Here is a 22,806-nt window from a genome sequence, read left to right on the forward strand (position 1 = left end):
AATTTTATATGTTAATTAATTGTAATTAGATTGAGCAGAAATTAAGACTTATAGCAACATTTCAATAGAATTTTGTATAAATGAAATATTTAGACATTTCAATAGAATTTTGTTTAAATGAAATATTTTGTTGTGAATAAATTACACAGGAAGACAAAACTATATTTCTCTGGATAAAATAATAAAACTATATTGAAAATAATACTCTTAAGGACATATAGCAGTTTCCTAGGTGGATAAATTAGAGGATTTCATTGTCAGTACTATTTTTAAAGACAAAAAATCAATGAAACTTGTTCTTTCAATATAATTTAAGTTGTACCTCCACTTATAAACACAGCTCGCTTAAAGCCTCAACATCAACAACAAGAAGAGAGCACAACAAGATGGTGGCCACAATAAAATGTAAACAAAACAATGTGTAATATTATTAATTTGGTATATTTTAATGAAAATTTAAGAAAATATAAAGAAAAGTGTAATAATTTGTTAAAAATAGAGTTAATTTTAAATAAATACAAAGAGAAATTTATATTTTGCTAAATTTAGGACTAAATTTATAACAAAACAACAACAAGAACATTAGTATGAGAGATGAGAGCACAACAAGATGGTGGCCATGTAAAATGTAAACAAAAGAAAGTGTAATGTTATCAGCAACGACAAGAACATTATTATGAGAGGTGAGAGCACAGCAATATGGCGGCTACAATAAAATTTAAACAAAACAATGCAAAATGTTGGTAATTTGCTCTAAATTATTGAAAATAAAAGAAAATATAAAGAAAAGTGTAATAATTTGTTAAAAATAGAGTTAATTTTAAATAAATACAAAGAAAAATATATTTGTGGTAAATTTGGTGACTAAATTTATAATAAAACAACAACAAGAACATTGTAATGAGAGGTGAGAGTACAACAAGATGACGAGCAAATAAAATGTAAACAAAACAATTTGTAATATTATCAACAACAACAGCAACATTGTTGAGAAAGGTGAGAGCACAACAAGATGGCTGCCAAATAAAATATATAATTTTGGTAATAATGTTGATAATTTTGGGGAAATTATTCAAAATAAAACAAAATCTAAATGAAAGTTTATTAATTTATTAAAAATAGAATTTAATAAATGCAAGTGTTATATAATAAAGTGAGAAATTTAGACTTGACCTCCAAAATGGCTTTCAACAAATAAAACATTAACAAAGCAATGCTGTAAAAGGGTAAAATGTTTAGGTAATGTTGCAAAAAATTATTGAAAGTAAAATCAATTATTAAGGTAAAGGTATTGGATTATTATAAATAGAATATAGTTTTAATAAATTTTACCCAATTTTGAAATATATGAAATACTAGTTTCCTCCTCTCTCATAGAATATGTTTTAATTAATACAAAAATAATTGATTTACATCATTCATACCAACACTACAAAATCAAAATGATTTAAAGATAATTTTCAAAATATTTTTTCTATATACTGCCATGTTTTTGCCCCCTAAGAGGGGAGAAGGGTATACAAATTATTTAGCTTTTTTATATATATAATGAATTGAAATAATTACAAGGAAAACCACTGCAGAAGTTAAAAATTGTTTGCAATTTAAACACACACACAAAAGACAAGGTCAATGTATGGCTGAAATTGTTAAATTTTTTTGAGATTTTCAATAAAATTTTATTTTACAGCTTGTTTTCTATAGGATTTTCAAGAATTTTTCTAACGATTTTCAGTCTTTAATTTTTAAGTTTAATTTGCCATACAATAAAACGTGTTTTAATAAGACCCACAAAAAACTACATGTAGACTTACAGCATGATGTTGTTTAAACGGTTTAAGCGCTTGTAAATAAAATTGCTGTTTTGTAATCAAACACTTGGCATTCGAAATTTTGTTAGTTTTGCAAATATGTAAGTCGTTTGCTAGTTTGGCCACCAAGTTTATGATGGCAAGAAAACCTTGATTAATAAATTGACTGACTGCTAACCAAAACAAAGTTGTAGGAACGTTTTGTATTGTATGTATAGCTGTATTATTTTTGTTTAAAATATAAATAATTTTTTTTATATAATTCTAGCTTGTTAGGAGGTTTTTATTGGAAATGCCAAATTTTTTAATAATTATTGTAAATTTTAGTTAAAAAAATGCTAAACTCAGGTGTTTGAAAACTTATTTAAGAACCATTCTACAGGGAATAACTGATTATAAGGCACGAAAGTTATTAGTAAACTGTGATACATATTAATGAAATTCAAAGCCTTTAAATTACTTTTTTTGAATTGACTATGATTCTCAAGCTAATACTATTTTATTTGAACTTATTTGGGCCATTTCAAAACACCTAATGTTGAAAATGACTGTGAGTAAAATCATATTAGTGGTTTTTAAATAGTTAAAGGCGTTTTATTACAGGATTTATACTTGTTTTTACATGAAACAAAGAAGAAGAAGAAATATTTCACTTTAATTTATGTTGTACATCCACTTGTAAACACATCTCACTAAAAGCTACAACTACGACAACAAGAACATTGCTGTGAGATGTGAGAGCACAACAAGATGGCCGCCACATAAAATGTAAACAAAACAATGTGTAATGTTAATAATTTTGGGGAAAATTAATAAAAATCAAAGAAAATATAAAGGAAAGTCTATTATTTTGTTAAAAATAGTGTTCATTTTTAATAAATACAAGGAGGACATTATTTTTGTTCTATCTATGACAAAATTTATAGTGAAAGAACAACAACATCATTATTGTAAGATGTGAGAGCACAAGATGATGGACAAATAAAATGTAAACAAAACAATGTAAAATGTTATCAACAACAACAACAAGAATATTGCTGTGAGATGTGAGAGAACAACAAGATGGCGGCGACATAAAATGTAATAATTTTAGGGAAATTATGTAAAATAAATGAAATTATAGAGGAAAGTGTATTAATTTGTTAAAAGTAGATTTAATTTTTAATAATTACAAGGATAAATATATGTATATGTGTTAAATTTATGAGTAAATTTATTAGGAAACAAAAACAAGAACATTATTGTGAGAGCACAATAATATGGCGGACAAATAAATATTGATAATTTGAAGAAAATTATTAAAAATCAAAGGAAAGTTAAAGGAAAAATGATTAATTTATCAAAAATAGAGTTTATTATTAATAACACCATAGAAAGTCTTATACTCAGGACTAAATTTATAGATAGATTTTATATTAAAAAATTTTATATAAAAAAAAGACGAGACAACAACTGTGGTATGTCAGTATGACAAGATGTCGGTCACCAAACAAAAGTTTAACAAAGCAAGAACCTATCTCTACTTTTTTCATGAAAATGTTTTTTCAGAAATTAGGGACCAGATTAATATTGAATTTAAAAATTGTCAAATATATTCTTGTTTTAATAAAACATTAACAAATTATTTGAAAAAAAAATTTAAGAAAATTTTCCTGAAATTTAATGAAAATTTTTCTACAAAAAAACATTCTGAAAAATCTTAAATAATTATTATTACGAGGGTGTGTCAATAAGTCCGCGTCTTTATTATTTTGATGACCTGGACAAATCTTATTTTTTTTAAAGGGATAAAAAAATTAGAGAAATTTTGGACAAAGAGTTCAAAAGAGTAGTTTAAAATTTGTAACACCCCACACTGTAAGGCAGTTAATTTATATTTACTTCACGATGCTTCAAATTAGACTGGCTGCTTGATTTTCTCACGGCCACCTTATATATACTGCATTACCATCCAGATGTTTCCAGCAACATCGGTGCTTCATGAATGTTATATTTCTATAATTATCAACTCAAAGCTTTTATTCAATGTTATAATGTTCCACTGTTATGTTAACAATATCCATAGATATGTATGTTAATAATGTCCACAGTAATGTTAACAGCTGTTAATCAACAGCAATATTGAGAAATATGATGCAACTTGAAACCAGCCATTAGAAACTGTTATGTTTGAATTCAAATACAATTTCATAACAGTATTTTTAATTACAATAATTTTAGCATAAATTTTTAACCACTTTTACTTATTTTTTTTGTTTTTTTATTTCCACTGGCCCCCTTTTGCAAAAACTAACCTTGTCCAACTCTGTTCTTTACAATTTACGCGTAATTAAATCGCTACCACTTTTTTTGTTTGTGTTGCAACAAAAAACCAACAACAAATCGCTACTGCGAACAGCTAAATAAATTGAAAATGATCGTGTTAAGGCCATACTAGTGGTTTTTTAGACGGTTAAAGGGGTTTTATTTGTGGATTTAACAGCTAGTGTGAGTTTTTCTAAAACAAATAAGCTAAAAGTGTTGTTTCAGTATGTTGCACCTCCACTTATAAACACAGCTTGCTTAAAGCCACAACATCAACAACAACGACATTGTTGTGAGATGTGAGAGCTTAACAAGATGGTGGACAAAAAAAATGTAAACAAAACAAATGTAAATAAAATGTTGATGATTTAAGGAAAATGTTTGTAAAGCAAATAAATAATAAAGGAATGTAGATTAAGTTATTAAAAATCTAGTTGATTTTTAATAAATAAATAAAGAAATTTATTAAGAATGAATTTTAAGCAACATTTCATATTAAAAAGATGATAGAAATAAAAAGTAAACAAAACAATAATGAGAGACTAAGAAAATGTCAACAAAACACTGTTGCTAATTAAAGGAGCATTTGTTTGTAATTGGTAGTAAAAAAGAAATTGTATTAGAAAATATGAAATTGCTTAGTAAATACCGGAATTTATTTTTGTTTAAATTAGGTTCAAATTTAAAGGAATTTCATTGTATTAAAAGAACACAAAAAAGAATTATTAACAAAAAAATTTAAAATTGTGATTTTTGTTCAATCTATTTTTCATAAAATTTAGTTTTAAACCTATAAAGCAATTTCTTAAATCCTTTTAAATATATTCCTTACTTTCCTTTTTATTTTATGCCTAAACTAACTGCCACTTCCTTCCTATTTTAAAACTCTGCTTTTATTTTCTTTAATACAACTTGAAAGTAAAATGTTTGCTAAGTTAATTACCTAAGCTGACCTAAAAAGAAATATATAAGAAAAAAATTCATATTTATCGATTGTGATTTATAATTTCCATTGTTAAATAATCTCTTTCAATCAAACTCCTGTGCATGTCCTTAATTTATGCTTAAAATATTATACATTCAGCTTTTACTTTTTCTCTTTTTTGTTCTTGTGCTTGATACTTTTATTGTAATTTTGAAAATTCATTCAAGCATTCAATTTGTATGTTTTAAACATTATTTAATCTTTGTATATGTATGTATGCAATTTATAAATCTATGGTTACAATCTACTGTTTTGCATAAAAACAGAACAAAAACAACAACAATAATATCAAAAGTATGTTATGAAAAATCTTTCACTTATCAATATATAAATTGTAACAATATCTCGTTTATCCCAAAAAAAAATTTAAAAAAAAAAACTATAATATACAAAATACAATACAATATGTAGTTTAAGGCCTCTCATATGCATAAACAGCAGTGTAAATGAGTTGATTCTAAATACAAAAGCATTTTGAGAACATAAATTGAAGAGAGACGAGAATTAAACCGAATAAAACTAAGCTTATGCAGAGAGTTTAAAAGAAAATGGAGTCTACGAGTATTAAAATGTACGATTGTTTCTACTAATAGGACTTTGCAATTACTGGACCGATCGGTCTCATATGTGGGACCTCAATAGTGCAGAAATTATGCTTTCTGAATAATGTTAGAAGTTATTGAAGAACTGTAATACAAACAATGCCAGAATCAGTCAAAATTAACCAACATTTTTGTGAAAAATATTTTTCAAAATGAAAATACAGACAGAATTTTCACACAGTATTTTTGTTCTAGCTTTACAATCCTTTAAAGTTCCTTGTTTAAATAAACAAACAACATTCATATGTAAATGTGTCTAGTAAAAACACACTCAACTACATTTAATATTATTCAATTTACTATTAAATCTCTTTATTGTTTTTAATATTTTTCTTTACGCTTGAGTTGAGAAGCAGCAGCAGCAGCAACAACAACAACTACAACAACACTACAGCATCAATAACAAGAATAACAACAAACCAACAGCCAAACAAACAAACAAACATTTACAACAACATCAACAAAAAACATTGTAGTTAAACCACTTATACATATGCATAAATAAATACACACATCCAACAACAACAACAGCTACAAAAATATATAAAATCTACTTGGAAAAACATAATTGAAATCACCAAGGCGTATGAGTAATTCATACTTATAGACAAAATACACAACAAAAACAACAATGCAAAACAAAATAAAAAAACACACATCCACACAAACACTCAAAAACACACTGTGTAAAAAGGAGGGGGTGAGAGTGAGTGAGAGCATGGGAAAAGGAGCAAGAGATAATAAAGGAAAATTTACCAATATGAGTAGTAGGCTGTAACAGAGATGGAAAATTTAGGTAGCTAAATAAAGGTAGCTTTAGTACTTTTCAATTAAAAACAAATAGAAGTACTTTGTACGTGATTTTATTTAAATAAATGAATGTTTAAGACATTTTATTATAAAAATGAAAAGATTAACTAATTTTTAATACTTTCTAATATATAAATAAATATATTAACTTATTTTAATAAAAAAATAACAAGAATTTAAATAAATTTAATTAAAAAAATTAAATTGTGGTATTAAGTTTGAAAAATACAGTTTAGCTTATCCCCCCAAAAAATAAATTTCAGTCAATTTATCTATAAAACAGGTCAACTGCAAAAAAAAAAGTCTGGAATAACCACTACAAAAATGGTAAAATTTTTAAATTTTATGGAAAAATTTTTTAAAATAATTTTTAAGTAAAATTGTAAATTTTTTTGACACAATTCTCCACTTATGTTATCATAACTCAAAAGCAACTAGTCCGATATTATTAAAATAAACTTAGAAAAATTTAAATTTAAATAACCATTAATCCGTTTATTAGTTTGCTACCGCTATTGTAAAAATTAATAGAATTTCGATGTGAAATTTTTATATAGTATGAGGAAAATGTTTTCAAATTGCAATCAATCGAATGAAGAACTTTAATTATTCAATTTTATGGATAAAAAAGAAAACACAAAAATTTTGTGAAATTAAGCGAATTCACTTAAGTGTGAAAAAGTTCGAAAACAATTAATCCATTTTTATGATCGATATCTTATTTTATTCCTAATACATGTGGCTTTGCGAAAAAGCTATAAATCTGAATAATTTTTGTCGTTTTCGATTTTTCATGATTTTTTAAAAACAAAAAAATATGCTATTTTCATGTAAAAAATATATTTTTACCGCAATTGTAAAAATTAATGGAATTTCGATGTGAAATTTTTACATAGCATAAGGAAAATGTTTTCAAATTACAATCAGTCGAATGAACAACATTAATTACTCAATTTTATGGATAACAAACAAAAAACAAAAAATTTTGAAAATAAGCAAATTCACTTAATTGTGAATAAAATCGAAAAAAATCAATCGATTTTTATGATCGATATTTTTGTTTTGTTTCTATTGTATGTGGCTTTGCGATAAAGTAATAAATCTAGACAATTTCTGCCGTTTTCGATTTTTTCTTGATTTTTTAAATCAAAAAATTTTGATATTTTCATGTAAAAAATATATTTTTTGCTGCAATTTTTATTATAACTCCGAAAATACTGAGCCGATTGAAACTTAATATATATGAGAAAATTTGTACATAGCAAGAGGAAATTGTTTTTAAAATTCAATCAATCGAGAGAAGAACATTAACTTCATAATTTTATGTATAACAAACAAAAAACTAAAATTTGTGAAAATGGACAAATTCATTTAATTGTGAATAAATTCGAAACGAATTTATCGATTTTTATAATCGATATCTTATTTTATTCCCATTATATGTGGCTTTGTTGTAAAGTAATAAATCTACACAATTTCTGCCGTTTTAGATTTTTTCTTGATTTTTTAAATCAAAAAATTTTGATATTTTCATGTAAAAAATATATTTTTTGCTTTAATTTGTTATTATAACTCCGAAACTACTGAGACGATAGAACAGCAATATATAAACGGATTAAAGGTTAAGTAAGTCTCAATTTTTCTAAGTTTATTTTAATAATATCGGAGTAACTGTTTTTGAGTTATCATTAATTATGTATATAAACGTCTAAAAAAATTAATAATTTTACTTAAACATTTTTTTAAAAAAAGAACCTCTCCCTAGAATTTAAAATTTGGACCATATTTACATCAAAATTGTGTAGTGGTTTAAAAGGCCTTTAGAATTGTCCTCAAAAACTACTTTTCTTAAACAAAAATATTCCATGTTTGAAAGGTACCAAAAGAAAGTCTTTGAAAAAAGTACTTTTATAACAAATTTTTAAATCCTTACACTATTGCCTTACCCAAAAATATATGTATGTACATTTATTGGTTTGCCAGATTATTGAATAAGTATTTTTTTTTTTTGGTTTACAAATGTATTAACATTTATATGATCCTTATAAAAGAATGGATAAATGTGCGTTAAGTAGTATGTTTTCAGCTTAAGGCTAAATGAAGCGTATAAAAATTTAACTTCATATTCAATAATAATCATCATTATTATACTGCTTGGGCAATACAAACCCCATACAAACACATTTTGTTTTATAAAAAAAAAAAACAATTACGATGATAATGATTTATTTGACCAGATTTTATATAACGAGTTCTATAATAATAATAAAAAAACCCCTCAAAACCATATTATTAATTCCTTAAAAACAAAGCCACAAAAAATAGTCATGAAAAAAACGAAATATTTATAGAAAAATGCCTACTACTCAAATTTATTTATTACATTTCATTTGGTTTGATTTGGTTTTTATTTGACCAAACCACCCTCTCAAAATATTAGATTCAATATATTATTTAATAAATATTTAGTAGACATATATAAAATAAATACAGCAAAAGAAATCAAATGTTTATTTTTTTTATGGTGTTTAATAAATTATAAAGAGGTTTTGAGGGTAAAAATAAAGGGGAACAAAATCAAACTTTGAAAACATCTTAATAATGAAATAAAGGGATTTTATTTGCTAGTTCTCAGTTAAATTTTTGCATGGAACTAAAGTTCTATAATAATTTTTGTGCAATTCTACAAAAGAACTAGTTCATCAAAAGTTAAGTTCTTAATTAAGAACCTTTTAAAACCTTATTTGTTTTACCCATTTACTAACATTTTAGCCCACAGTACTTTATGTAAAATAATTGCTCTATTCCTTTTTCTTTCCACTCCCCCCCTTATTTGAGTGTGACCACTTAAACATGATTATGCGTGTTTTTTCGTCTGTTCGAACGATTTAATACGGACTGTTGTGTCAGCGATAAAGCGCCCAAAACCCAATAAACATTATTTAATAAAAACAGCAATTGGAATTTAACAAAATAAAAACAAATGAAAATATTTGGTTTAAAAATAAATTTTACTAAATAAACTTATGGTTTGTGAGCATTTGTTTGATATGAGGAAAAATAAATGTAAAGATACGTTCAAATACATCAAATATTTGACGAAAAAAACGTAGCCACTATTTATAACAAATGTTTACTTGATCTTAGAAGTATATTCTAACAGCAAACTACCTCAAGCAATATAATAATCACGTTATATTGTCATTTTGTTACGAAATTGCACTATCAATTAAATTTAACGATTTTAACATGGATTTCCACAGCCAACAGCTTTAGTATACATTGTGATAAAAAGAAACTTGGCAGCACAGTGCTGCCAACATTAACTGTCAATGCTGCTAACATGAACATTAGGCTGCCGAAAACTGTAGAAATAGAATCTTCTAGTTTTGTCCGCTAGATGGTTCATGTAGTTTCTAGAATATGGCGCTATAAAAATAAAACACTTTTAAAGTGTTGTAATAGTTTAGAGATCAAAAGATTCCATATGAAAACAAAATCTCATAATGTACAATTTTGATAAGTGACGTTAAGTTTAGCTTCCAATTATTAGGCAAAGTAAGGCATATTTTATATTAAAAGAAAGCTAAATTTCTCTACTTTTTAAATATATATAAATATAATATTTTAAAATAGTTTGGAGACGTTTTAAAACAAAATTTAATAAAGAGCCATTTTGAAAAGTTATGTTAAGTTTGTCACCTCTTATTTCTCAAAAGAAATAGAAAATTAACACATATTTTATATCTCAAGCAAGAAAATTATGTTCACTTTTCAAAAATGTATAAATTTTAACATTTAAAATGAGTTTTAAAATATTTGAATTGAAAAATTTCCGTGTGAAGACAAAAAAACTCATAAAATTTTTACTAAATGACCTTCAGTTTACCAGCATTTATTTGACACGTGGAAAAGAAACTTTAAACATATTTTATATCAAAACAAAGGAAATAATATCTTCTTTACAAAAATATATTAATATGACCCGTTTAAAGTGGTAGAAAAGATTTTAAATCAAAGGATTCCTTGTGAAAACAAAATCTCATAATATGAAATTTTGACAAGTGACGTTGAGATTTGGGTCCCTTTATTTTACCTGCTAAATAAATAAAATATATTTATTTTATATTAAAAGAAAGGAAGTTTAGTCTACTTTTCAAAAATATATGAAGCTTAATACTTTTAATAGCTTAGCACGACTTGAGTTCATAAGATTTCTTGTGAAAACAAATTCTAATAATGTGAAATTTTGACAAGTTACGTTAACATTTATTTTACCTGCCATATAGATAAAATATATTTATTGTATATAAAAAGAAAGGAACTTGAGTCTAGTTTTAAAAAATGTAAGAACATTAATACTTTTACTACCTTAACTCGATTTGAGTTCAAAAGATTCCTTATGAAAACAAAATCTCATAATGAGAAATTTTGACAAGTGACGTTAAGATTTGGGTCCCTTTATTTGACCTGTCAAATAGATAATACATATTTATTTTATATCAATAGAAAGAATATTGAGTCTTCTTTTCAAAAATGTAATAATCTTAATACTTTTAAAAGCTTATCACGATTTTAGTTCAAAATATTCCTAGTGAAAACAAAATTTCACAATTTACAAATTTTGCTAAGGATAAGTTTCGCGTACATTTATTTGTCAAATAAAAAAGAAAAAATAAACATATTTTATATCATACGAAAGGTAATTGTATCTACTTTTCAATAATATAAAAAAGTTATAAATTTAAAGTGTTAAAATTAATTTTATTTTAAAAAATTCTATGTTAATATGAAATTTCATAAAATGCAATTTTGCCAAGTGACGTTAAAGTTTGCGAGCATTTATTTAACAAAACAAACAGATAAAATAGATATATTTTATATCAAAAGAAAGGAAATTGAGTCTACTTTTTAAAAATATCTAAATCTGTTTATTTAAATGTGTTTGGTTAAATTTGAGTTCAAATCCCACAAAGTGTCATTTTAAAAAGTGAGGTTAAGTTTTGCGTTCAATTATTTCACATGCGATATGCATAAAATAAATTTATTTTATATCACAAGAAAGTAAATTATGTGTACTTTTCAAAAATATATATAAAACTTTATAATATTGAAATATATTCCAAAAGTTTTTCAAAAAACAGCCAAAAAGTTGTTCACTTCTAAAAATGTTCACTGGTTTCTTTAGCTTAATATTAATCATAATCGTCTATAAGACCAACCTATAATATTTCTATTATAATAAATATCCTATAAATATAAAGATTTGTTTATTGCAATAAAATAATAATTCTAGCATTTCTTATGAAACGTCTTGAAAGAAATTGAAAATCTTTAGCAGTAAGTGAGTAATTTACAGAAATTTTTTGGTTATGTTTTGGCGTTACAATAAATATTTGTTTTATACAAATGATTTATATTTAACATTTGTGTTGAGAGTTTTGTAGGCAGTTATTGTTTAAGGATTAATACAAAAAATCAATTCATAAAGTCATGAATTTATTGTATAATTTGTTTGGTAAATATTTTTATTTATGATGATTAATAATGATTTTTGGGGGTTTTTTTCTGACAATCATTTACACTTTTGAAATAAGTATAAAGATTTTTAGGGTATGAAAGAATTTCTAAGACTTTGGGGATATTATCAATTAGTCAACATGAATATTATTCAAAAACTGCAAGGAAAGGCCAGAGAAGAAAGCAAGGAAAAGTAATTTTAATATGAAGTCATTAAACATAAAATTTGAGAGATTTGGGTTAATTTAATTGTGAGGTGGAAAGCAAAAAGTAGACATATCTTATATCAAGAGATAGCTAATTGTGTCTACTTTCCAAACATGTATAATTGTGAGCATTTCAAACAATTGTAAGAGATTTGAGTTAAAAAGATTCTCTGTGGAGATCAAGTCCCATGAAGTGTCATTTTAAAAAGTGAGGTTAAGTTTTGCGTTCAATTGTTTTGCCTACGAAACAGATAAAATATATTAATTTTATAGCAAAAGAAAGGAAATTATGTCTTCTTTGGAAAAATATACAATTATATGCATTTTAAAATGTTAAAATGGATTTAAAATCAAAAGATTCGCTGTGTATACCAAATCCTATGAAGTGTCATTTTAAAAAGTGAGGTTAAGTTTTGCGTTCAAAAGTTTTGCCTGCGAAACAGATAAAATAGATTTATTTTATAGCAAAAGAAAGGAAATTATGTCTACTTCGGAAAATTGTATAATTATATGCATTCTAAAGTGTTAAGATAGATTTGAGTGGAAAATATCCTCTGTGTAGACCAAATCCCATGAAATGTAATTTTAAAAAGTGAGGTTAAGTTTTGAGTCCATTTATTTTACTTGCAAAATAGATAAATTACATTTATATTATATTACAAGAAAGAAAATTGAGTCTAATTTTATAAAATACATAAATTAATGCATTTAAAAGTGGTGGGTTAAATTTAAAAGCAAAAATGCCTGTTGGAAAAAGCCATTTCTTTACTAACTTACGTGACATTTCGCGCCCAGTTATTTGTCTTATACAAAAGAAACAACACACTTATTTTATATCATAAGAAAGGAAATTGTATCTATTTTTCAGGGATATATAAATAATACCATTTTAAAGTGTTAACCTAGATTTTAGTTGAAAAATACTCTGTGAACACCAAATCCCATAAAGTGAAATTTTACAAAGTAATGTTAAGTTTGGCGTCCATTTATTTTACATGTGAAATAGACAAAATAGATTTATTTTACATCAAAAGAAAGAAAATTGTGTCTACTTTGCAAAAATGTATAACATGAGCAGTTTTAATAGCTTAGTACGATTTGAGTTCAAAAAATTCCTTGTGAAAGCAAAATCTCGTAATGTGCAATTTTGTAACAGACATTAAAATTGGCGTCTATTAATTTCTCAAGTGAAAAAGCTAAATTAAACATATTTTATATAAAAGGAAAAAAAATTTATAAAAACGTGACAATTTTTAACTGTTAAAATAGATTTAATTTCAAAAAATTCTCTGTGCATATGAAATTCCATAAAGTGCAATTTTTCCAAGTGACATTAAGTTTGGCGTCCATTTATTTTACATGTGAAATAGATAAAATAGATTTGTTTTATAGCTAAAGAAAGGAAATTGTATCAGCTTTGCAAAAATATATAACATCAGCAGTTTTAATAACTTAGCACGATTTGAATTGAAAATATTCCGTGTGAAAACAAAATCTCATTAATTGCCCATTTACAAAGTGACGTTTAGTTTTGCTGGCATTTATTTGTCAAGTGGAGAAGATAACCTAGACATATTTTATATCTAATGAAAGGAAATTGTGTCTATTTTCCAAAAATGTATAAATGTTACCAATTTAAAATGTTTAGATAGATTTAAGTTCAAAAGATTCCGTATGAAAACAAAATCTCATTAATTGCCCATTTACAAAGTGACGTTTAGTTTTGCTGCCATTTATTTGTCAAGAAAACCTGGACATATTTTATATCCAAAGAAAGGAAATTGTTTCTACTTTCCAAAAATGTATAAAATGAGCAGTTTTAATACCTTAACATGACTTTAGTTCAAAACAAAATCTCATTAATTCCACATTTATAAAGTGACGTTTAGATTTACAGCCATTTATTTGCCAAGTGGAAAAGAAAACCTAGACATATTTTATATCAGATGAAAGGTAATTGTGTCTACTTTTTAAATATGTATAATATTGTTATATTAAAGAGTTTATATAGATTTGCGTTCAAGAGATTATCTGTCAAGACGAAATCTCATAAAGTAAAATTTGTGAATTTAGGTTTTGCTTCCATTTATTTGTGAAGTGATAAAGAAAATTTAGATATATTTTATATTATAAGAAAGGAAATTGTGTTTACTATTCAATAAAGTATAAATATAAGCATTTGACAAGGCTGGCTGAGAATGGTTTGCCAATGTTTCTCCTAAAGAGAAATTTTATTAGACATTAAGATTTGTTTGCATTTATTTGATACATTGTAAACGAAAAGTTTGACATATTCTATATCATAAGAAAGGAAATTCTATATACTTTTTGAAAATATATAAATCTTTATATTTTACTATATTAAAAAAAATTTTAAAAATGTTTTGTTTTTCTTATATAATTTTTTAAATTCATTTATGAATAACTTTGGAACTATAAGAGTTATGATAGTTCTTTAAAATAATGTTGATTCGTGTTAATGAGTTCTTTTTAAAATATCAAATTTTTATAAAAATTTTAAAAATTTCAAAATTTTTTTTTAAATTTTTTACCCACGATTTGTTGAAATTTAACATCCTGTAGCTTATTTTATTTTAAAATAGACAAGTATTGAATAATTTTATTAAGGCTTAGGTCCTTTTCTATAATATTCTTATATAAAGCTTTTCAATACGTTTTGTAGTTTACAAGGTATTTTAATTTCTTTGCATTTTTTTTAATTTTTTTAGGTTTAAATTTGGAAAACTTTGACTTTGTATAATTCTGTAACTATTTGTGGGATTTTGGTGATTTAAAAATTATTTAAAAGTTCTTGAAACCTACTTTCGTTTTTATATTGAATATATTAACTAGAGGATTTGTGTCATTTTATATTAAATTTTAAAAATTTTAAATTTAAAAAAAAAAAATTTATTTAATCTTCTATTTTCCACTTTTTTTAATTTAAAAATTGATTATTTAAACCTTCTATCGTTTTTATTTGAAATTTAACTTTAACATTATTATCATTTTATTTTCAATTTTTAAATATTTGAATTTATTTGAAATTAACAACATTTTATATCCTTTTTTTATAAAGTAAATATTTCAACACTTTTAATTAATTTTTTACTAACCTTTTACAAAATTGTTTTAAATCCTTTTTTATGATGAAATTTGTCGTTTTTTTCTTTAATAGTTTTAAATTGTTTTTTTTTGTATTTATTTTTCACACCAATAGTTTATTATTTAGTACTTAACGTTTTTATTTGCTGATATTTTTTTTTTCGTTATTACACAATTAACTCTTTATTTGTTTTGCTAATTATTTGAATAATTGTATAAAACTTTTTTTTGTTTGCATAGAAAAAATTTCTTTCGCTTTTACACAGTTTTAATATTTAATGTAAATTAATATTTATTTAATAAATATTTCTTTTTTTTACAATATTATTTATTTAATAAAAACAAACAAACAAACAAATGCATATAATATTTAACTTATATGATTGTTATAAAATAATTTATTAGAAAAATTATTTTTTTTTTATTTATTTTTCTAAATTTCGTTATTTTAGAATTTTTTTTTTTATTTTTTCTAATATTTTTAAAGAATTTTATTTGATTTTAAAATTAACATACTGTGATGTTAATTAGGTTTTCGTTAAATGTTAGATTCGTTAATATTTTAGGAAAACACTTGTTTTTCGATAACACGAGAATACAGAATATGATCAGAACCTTCCTGCTGGACTGTCAAAAACAGACTCAACTCATATGGATCGTGCAAAAACAATGAAAGACACTTGAAAAGCGCGTTTTTTTTTTTGAAAAAAGCTAAAATTGAAATTGTTAAATTACCTGACTTGGTGGCTTTAGCTTACTGGCTTAAAGCCTAAAAGCAACAACAATATCAGCTACAAATAAAATAAAATACACACGAGTACTCGTATTCGTACCTCATCACACTTACAAGTTTAAAATCCAAACGTACTCGTACTAAATGTACTTGTTTAAACCAATACCTCAACTCTATAGCTTGCAATTAATGATCATTATCAATGACAACGACAATTACAATAACACACAACAACAACAACATTATTATTATTATCTTGCAAATGATCATTTCCCAAAGTGTTGGTAAGAAAGAAAAAAAGCTTTAAAATACACAATACAAATCGAATTTATGAATTGAATTGTATACAAATGTGGTGAATGCTCTTCTCCATACCTACCTGCTGGTGTCCATGTCTTCTTATTAAATTATTAATCATTTTCATTTGGTAACAGATCTTTACAACAAATTTATCATCTTCTCTTGCATCACTTTAATCAAATCTCTATGAAGCGACATAAATTTAGCTGGTATAGACTACATTTATTAGAGTCTTAATATATCAAACGTCATTTTGTATTGTTATTGTTGTGTTCCTGATATTAACAACATTTTACGGTTATTCTGTCAACGTTTCTGTTTTTTTTAACGTACGATAGTAAATATTTGTCTAATAAAAACAACAACTACAACACTATAACATAAATAACAATAAAAAATTTCCCCAAAAATAAAAATGCCAAAGACCAGACAGACACTTTGTTTTTGTTGTATTGTAGTTTGCACTAACAATGAATTTATGTGCGAGGGAGTGTGAGTACGTGTGTAAGTGCATGAGAGAATGAGTCAAAAAAAAGAGTTATGCTAAATAGTGTTGTGCTGCCACATGTAAAATATTTTGTTTTTTTTAAACCTCTCAAATTAGGAATTTTTGAGTGGAAAATTTATAAAGGAAAAAATTCACAAACAAACTGTTCACTATTGGTTTTAAATATCTTAACTATACCCTTCGCCTACGTGAGAAGGGTATATATAAGTTTGTCATTCCGTTTGTCATTTCGAGAAAAACGACTTTGAATGTTTTATGACATTTTACTATTTCTTAAATAAATTTTCAACAAATCATGCCATTTCAGAAATAAAACCTGATTTAAATAGTAGATTCCGTGTAGAGTTATCAGTCTCCCATCGGATGCGTCCCAGGTGGCAGATAAGGGAAGCAATTGCCTAGTCTAGTGATACTGTTTTATACAACAGGTCACTAGCTCTGACAAATGCTCGATCGATGTCAATATCTTGAGACACATTTTCTAATAAATAGTCTAAACTTCTTGACATAGCTAGGTCTGTAAAACGGATTGCGATAACCAACTATCATAATACTGTGATACATTTTATAATAAATGGTCACAGTAAGATATAATTGGTCTTATGACAATGCTATAACTTGCGACACATTGTTTAACAAATGGTCACCTAGGGATAGCACTGTCTTTCTCTTTCTTGTGTTACAACCCGCGGACCAAACCGGTTCTTTCTTTTCTCTGTTCTGTCCTCTTTTTTTTTCTTTTCACCCACTTGTAAGGTTAACGTGGTTGGTAGCAGAAGATTAGTCGATAACAGCTCCCCTCCGGTGCTTATGACACGGGCCGGTTGTAATTTCTGTCTAGTCTATGTACGCCGTCACTGCATAGATGGTCCATCCCCTTACGTGCCTACTCGTGGGACCAAAAATTAATCCAAACTACAACAACATAAATAACAACAACAACCCTCTGAAGAATAACGACAATCTTCTTCAGAAGACGACCTACTAGCCTCTAGTCAAGAGACTTTGGTCGCAATGTCAGGCAGTGTGGGTGACCGTCACTGCACTCTACTGCCCTCGAAAAACTTGACAAATGCTCCTTTTAAATTAGATGCTAAGAAAAGAAAAAAAGGAACCACGTCAACCACGACTACATCCGCTAGACGGCCCTCTAATGAGGTGGTTAAAGATCATCTTTTAATGGCTCTGGCGACAGAGAAAGACGGTACCATCATTCCTGTGGTAACAGAATGGGGTGCTATCGAGTCCAAATTAGCTGAACTCGTCATGGAACACTTGATCGCTTGTTGGTTCTGGCGTCTTCTGTGACGAACCTGAGATAGGCAGACGAATGGGATGCCTTAGATATCTCCAATGCGGTCTCAGTAGCGATTCCACTGGGGACTATTAAAGGTATCATCTTCAGACACTTTCTTACAAAGGCTAAGAATAGATGACGTAATTTAGACACATATAGGGTAGCCAAGTTGATGTGGCCATCTTTTAACGAAAAACGTACTATGTAACTGATAACCCGGCATAGAAGGGGTATATCAAGGTTGCTGGCAATATTAACGGCACACTGGGCGTTAGACAGGCACACAAATCGCCTAGGACTCCCTTTTAACGACCATTGTCGCAGCTGTAAGGATAGGGAGAAAGAGGAAACAATTTTACACCTTCTCTGCGAATGCCCAGCCCTATGGGCAACTATACATTGACCAACCTTGGTGATGTAGCCGGGTCTAAACTTAATGACCTACTGAGATATCTCACAGCTACAGGTTGGGTCTAGCAAGCACGACTTGATTGTTCGCACGTAGTGAACTACCACGTAAACCAACCAACCAACCAAATAGTAGATATAAATATCTTTCTAATCTGTATTAAACCCAAAGTTTTACTTGTCAAATATACATGAAAATATGAATTTTCATGTATATTTTTGACGTTTACAACTAAAAACACTCTCATACAAAAAAATAATTGACTTTTTTTAAAACTAATAAAACTATATGAAAGTCTAAAGAACGGCGCATATTTTGTATTACTCAGTTCAAAACACCCGGATTTTGAGTTATGACGTTGTTGAAGCAAATGAGCAAATGGATCGTTATATATAGCGGAGTCGATTAAGCCATGTCTGTCTGTCTGCCCGTCTGGCTGTCTGTTGAAATCAATTATCTGAAGACCCCAGATATCTTCGGGATCCAAATCTTCAATAATTCTGTCAGACATGCTCGAGAAGTTTCCTATTTAAAATCACCAAAATCTTTCCACAAATGGCTGATATACATATGAAGAAAAAACCAGGACAACCTCGATTTTTGAACTATTTTTTTTGAGTAATGCCTCTAATTCTTGGTCTTCAAACTGTTTTGGCTGGCCTGGGCGATCTTTGTCTTCCGTGTCAAAATCACCACTTCGCACAAACCATCTAAGCTTTGGTGAACAATCGATGTGCTTCACCGAAACTGTTTTAAAGAAGTAAAGCAAAACTTCCCACAAACATGTTTGTCGAAAATTAAAGTTATTTTTTAATTTTAATAGAAAATATCAATCGCAAAATTGTTTCTAAAGTACTTTAAAACACTTAAATATATTAGCTGTGATAAAGAATTCTGGCGTGAAACTGCAAAATGAGAATTTAGCAATTCCTTACACAATATTGAAAACATCCTTAAATATTTATAAAACAAATGATACCATGATAGGAGCATAAATTCCGTAGATTTTAAATAAACAGTTTTTAAAAACTTTAGTTAAATACTCTATGCTTGAGGTAAAACCAAGGTTGGCTGCCGTAAGACCCCTTTCACACTAGACAATTTAGTTGAGCAAGCTATCGTTACCGTTCTTCTGGATCGTAACTAGCGGAGTCGATATAGCTATGTTATGTTAATTTTTCCTTTTTTCAAAGATAGATCGACCGACACCTGCCTTAAAGTATTATTTTGGTGAAGGGTATATAAGATTCGGTACTTCTTTTTGATAATTTTCATGATTTTTTTATTATTTGGGCCAAAATTCATAAATCTCTACTATATAACTAAAGTATAATAATAAAATTACAACAAAACCAAAAAAACTACCATATTTTTGACAATTGTAACAATTTTGCTGCACAATGGCAACGCTGTTATTACATACACACATACTACATGCATGTAGGTACTTGCTGCAACAACAAGATGACTTAAGACTTAAAAATGTAAACAATAGAATGTAAATAAGAAAAAATAATTGGTAACCAAGAGACAACTTACAAAAAAAAGAAGAAGACATGAAATAAACAAACAGTGAATGCAGGTGGAGAGAAAATTGTAAGCAATTTTGTAATTTTACTAATTGCATTATTTTGTGTGTAACAATTGTAGTATTTCAATGAAATTACATACAAATTAAATGAATAGAATTGATTGTTATTAAAGTTTAAGGTAAGTTTTCTTAGAAAAACTTAATATTTATTGTAGTAAAAATAAACTTATGTATGTATTGTATTCAAAATAATTTTTGTGCAAATATTTTCATAGACATTTTCATTTATTGCTTTTCAATCATTTAAAATTTTTCAAAATTCTCAAAAACTTCAATGTCATTTAATTTCTCACTTCAAACAATTACTTAAATATTTTATTTAAACCGCTAAAAAAATAAAGATAATCGAATGCGTAATAGAAAATTTCATAAATTTATTAAATACTAATAAAGTAGTTAGAAATTCAACTTTGTACTTAGAATATTTTAGAAATAAAACTCAATATTTAATAAATATTTAAATATTTTTTAACGTCAATCATAAATAAACTCAATATATTTGATTTGTTTATTTTTTTTTTTTGTAAATGAATTCATAAAAGATATTAACTAACATTATAGCTGTATTACTACTACTAACTACATACAAGTTTATTTGAAAAAAAATTATTAATTGTTTAAATCAATATTAACCAAACAGCAAAATATAAACACACAAATAAACTTTAGTACAAATATAGGCAGGTATGTATTTTTTTGTTTATGTGTGTTTAATAAATAATATAAAGAAAAAAACTTTAACAAAAATTATAAATATTTTATTTGTAAAAATAATGTTAGAGTTATGGTGTGTAAAATAGTACGTATATTTTTTTTTCGTAGACTGTTTCTGTTTCCAATTTTTTTTTCCCAGCAGTTAAGCAAGTAGTCTATGTCGGCTTCTATATCAGAGTCTATGTCAGAGCCTTTGTCGACGTCTAGATTAGAGTATGTGTCAGTGTCTATATAAGATTCTGTATCAGCTTTAGTCAATGTATCCCTTATAGACTGTAATTGTCACTTGGCTGACTCCAATTTATATATTTTGGGTCATTTGGACGCGTATGTGTTGTTGTTGTAGCAGCGTGAACAATTTTACAATATTCAATCTGGGGGTTATGCAATATCAAGTCCAAGAAATTGTGCTACTTCTGCTGGATGGGTCCATAAATCTACTGGACGTAGTAAGTAGGGCTGACTGGACAGTTGAAAATGTGGAGGGTATCATGAGGACCCTGCTGGGCATAAGTTGAGGACGGCACGGTCTATGCGGGGCCAGAAGGCATTAAGCCTGTTGCTCCATCCTGATCTTAGTTGTGCCAGAACGACTCTTGTTTTCTGAGGCAGAATCTTCTCGGCGTCTGCTATCGGTGGTGGGCGACCTCCAAGTACGACATTCATACGGTATCCTGCTACCGTGGAATTAATGGCGCCTCTATGAATGTCGTTCAAAGCTGTCATATACGAGCTACGATCCAATAGATCCTGCACATACCTCTGTCTGACATGCATCGGGGAAGACTCCAACTGTGTGATGTTGAAGTTTGGATGACTCCTCCGGTGACATCCCAGAAGGAACTGTTCCTTGTCCGGTAGAACCTTAGTTTCCTCATTAAGGTGGTGTTCGGAGGCAATTTGGAGGCAGCCTGTGACTGTCCTTAAGGCTGCATTTTGACAGCTTTGAATATTTCTCCACTGAGTATCACTTAACGAAGTCGACCACACTGGAGCAGCATAGTTAACCACTGGCCGGCCAATCGTCTTGTAGGTTGCTAGCAAGGTTTCTTTGTTCATACCCCAAGTGCTGCCGGCTAGTGTCTTGAGGACCTTGTTCCTATTTCGCAGTTTATGCGTGATTGTAGTGGCGTGTGCTGAGGGGGTAAAAAGGCTATCAAAAGTGACATCCAAGATTTTCGGGTGGTTCATTGTCGGAATTTGTACGCCATCGACCATGTTGCCTAAGTTGAGTTTTACCTCCTTCGTCCAGGTGGTGAAGAGTGTTGCCGATGACTTCGTTGGTGATAGCTGCAGGTTGCGTGCAGTGAAGAAATTGTGGATTTCGTTGAGATAACCATTTATCAAACCGCAAAGCTCATCAACGTTGTGACCTGTCGCCAAGATGGTGCAGTCGTCCGCATAGGTGATAACCTCCACACACTGTGGGGGCACTGGGAGTTTAGAGAGGTAGAAGTTAAAACGGAGTGGCGACAGGACCCCGCCCTGAGGGACTCCTTGTTTAACTCTACGGGGTTTTGAGCATTTGTCTCTAAACTCCACGAACGACTGCCTGCCACTCAAATAATTCACTATCCATCTTCTTCATGTTGTTGGGCAATGTGGACTGTAGGATGTCCTGGGAGAGTGTGGCGTGACTGGCAGTGTCGAAGGCCTTCGACAGGTCAAGTGCCACTAAGATAGTCCGTTCACAAGGCCTCTGCTGATTTAAGCCCTGTGAGATCTGAGTGACTATGGCGAATAATGCTGTGGTGGTGCTGTGCATCTTACGGAATCCATGCTGGTGATGAGCTGCTGGTAGTTGAAGGGTTAGCTGGGGGAGGAGAAGACCTTCGAGTGTCTTCGCTACAGGCGACAGAAGGGAAATCGGCCTGTACGATTGTCCCTTACTCGCAATTTTCCCAGGTTTTA

At 28.0% G+C, this 22,806-nt stretch overlaps 1 protein-coding gene across 1 annotated transcript in view; it reads right to left on the reverse strand.

The window, feature by feature from the left end:
* Positions 1-15,687, reverse strand: part of wat (waterproof) — a 105,237-nt gene extending 89,550 nt beyond the window's left edge. Inside the window, exon 1 of the mRNA XM_065499146.1 lies at positions 15,355-15,687. The gene's annotated coding sequence lies outside the window, so the exon portion shown is untranslated. The remainder of the gene's footprint in view (positions 1-15,354) is intronic.
* Between the last annotated feature and the right edge of the window lie 7,119 nt (positions 15,688-22,806).

Source organism: Calliphora vicina, chromosome 1 (assembly GCF_958450345.1).
Source record: "Calliphora vicina chromosome 1, idCalVici1.1, whole genome shotgun sequence".
NCBI classification, from domain to species: Eukaryota; Metazoa; Arthropoda; class Insecta; order Diptera; family Calliphoridae; genus Calliphora; species Calliphora vicina.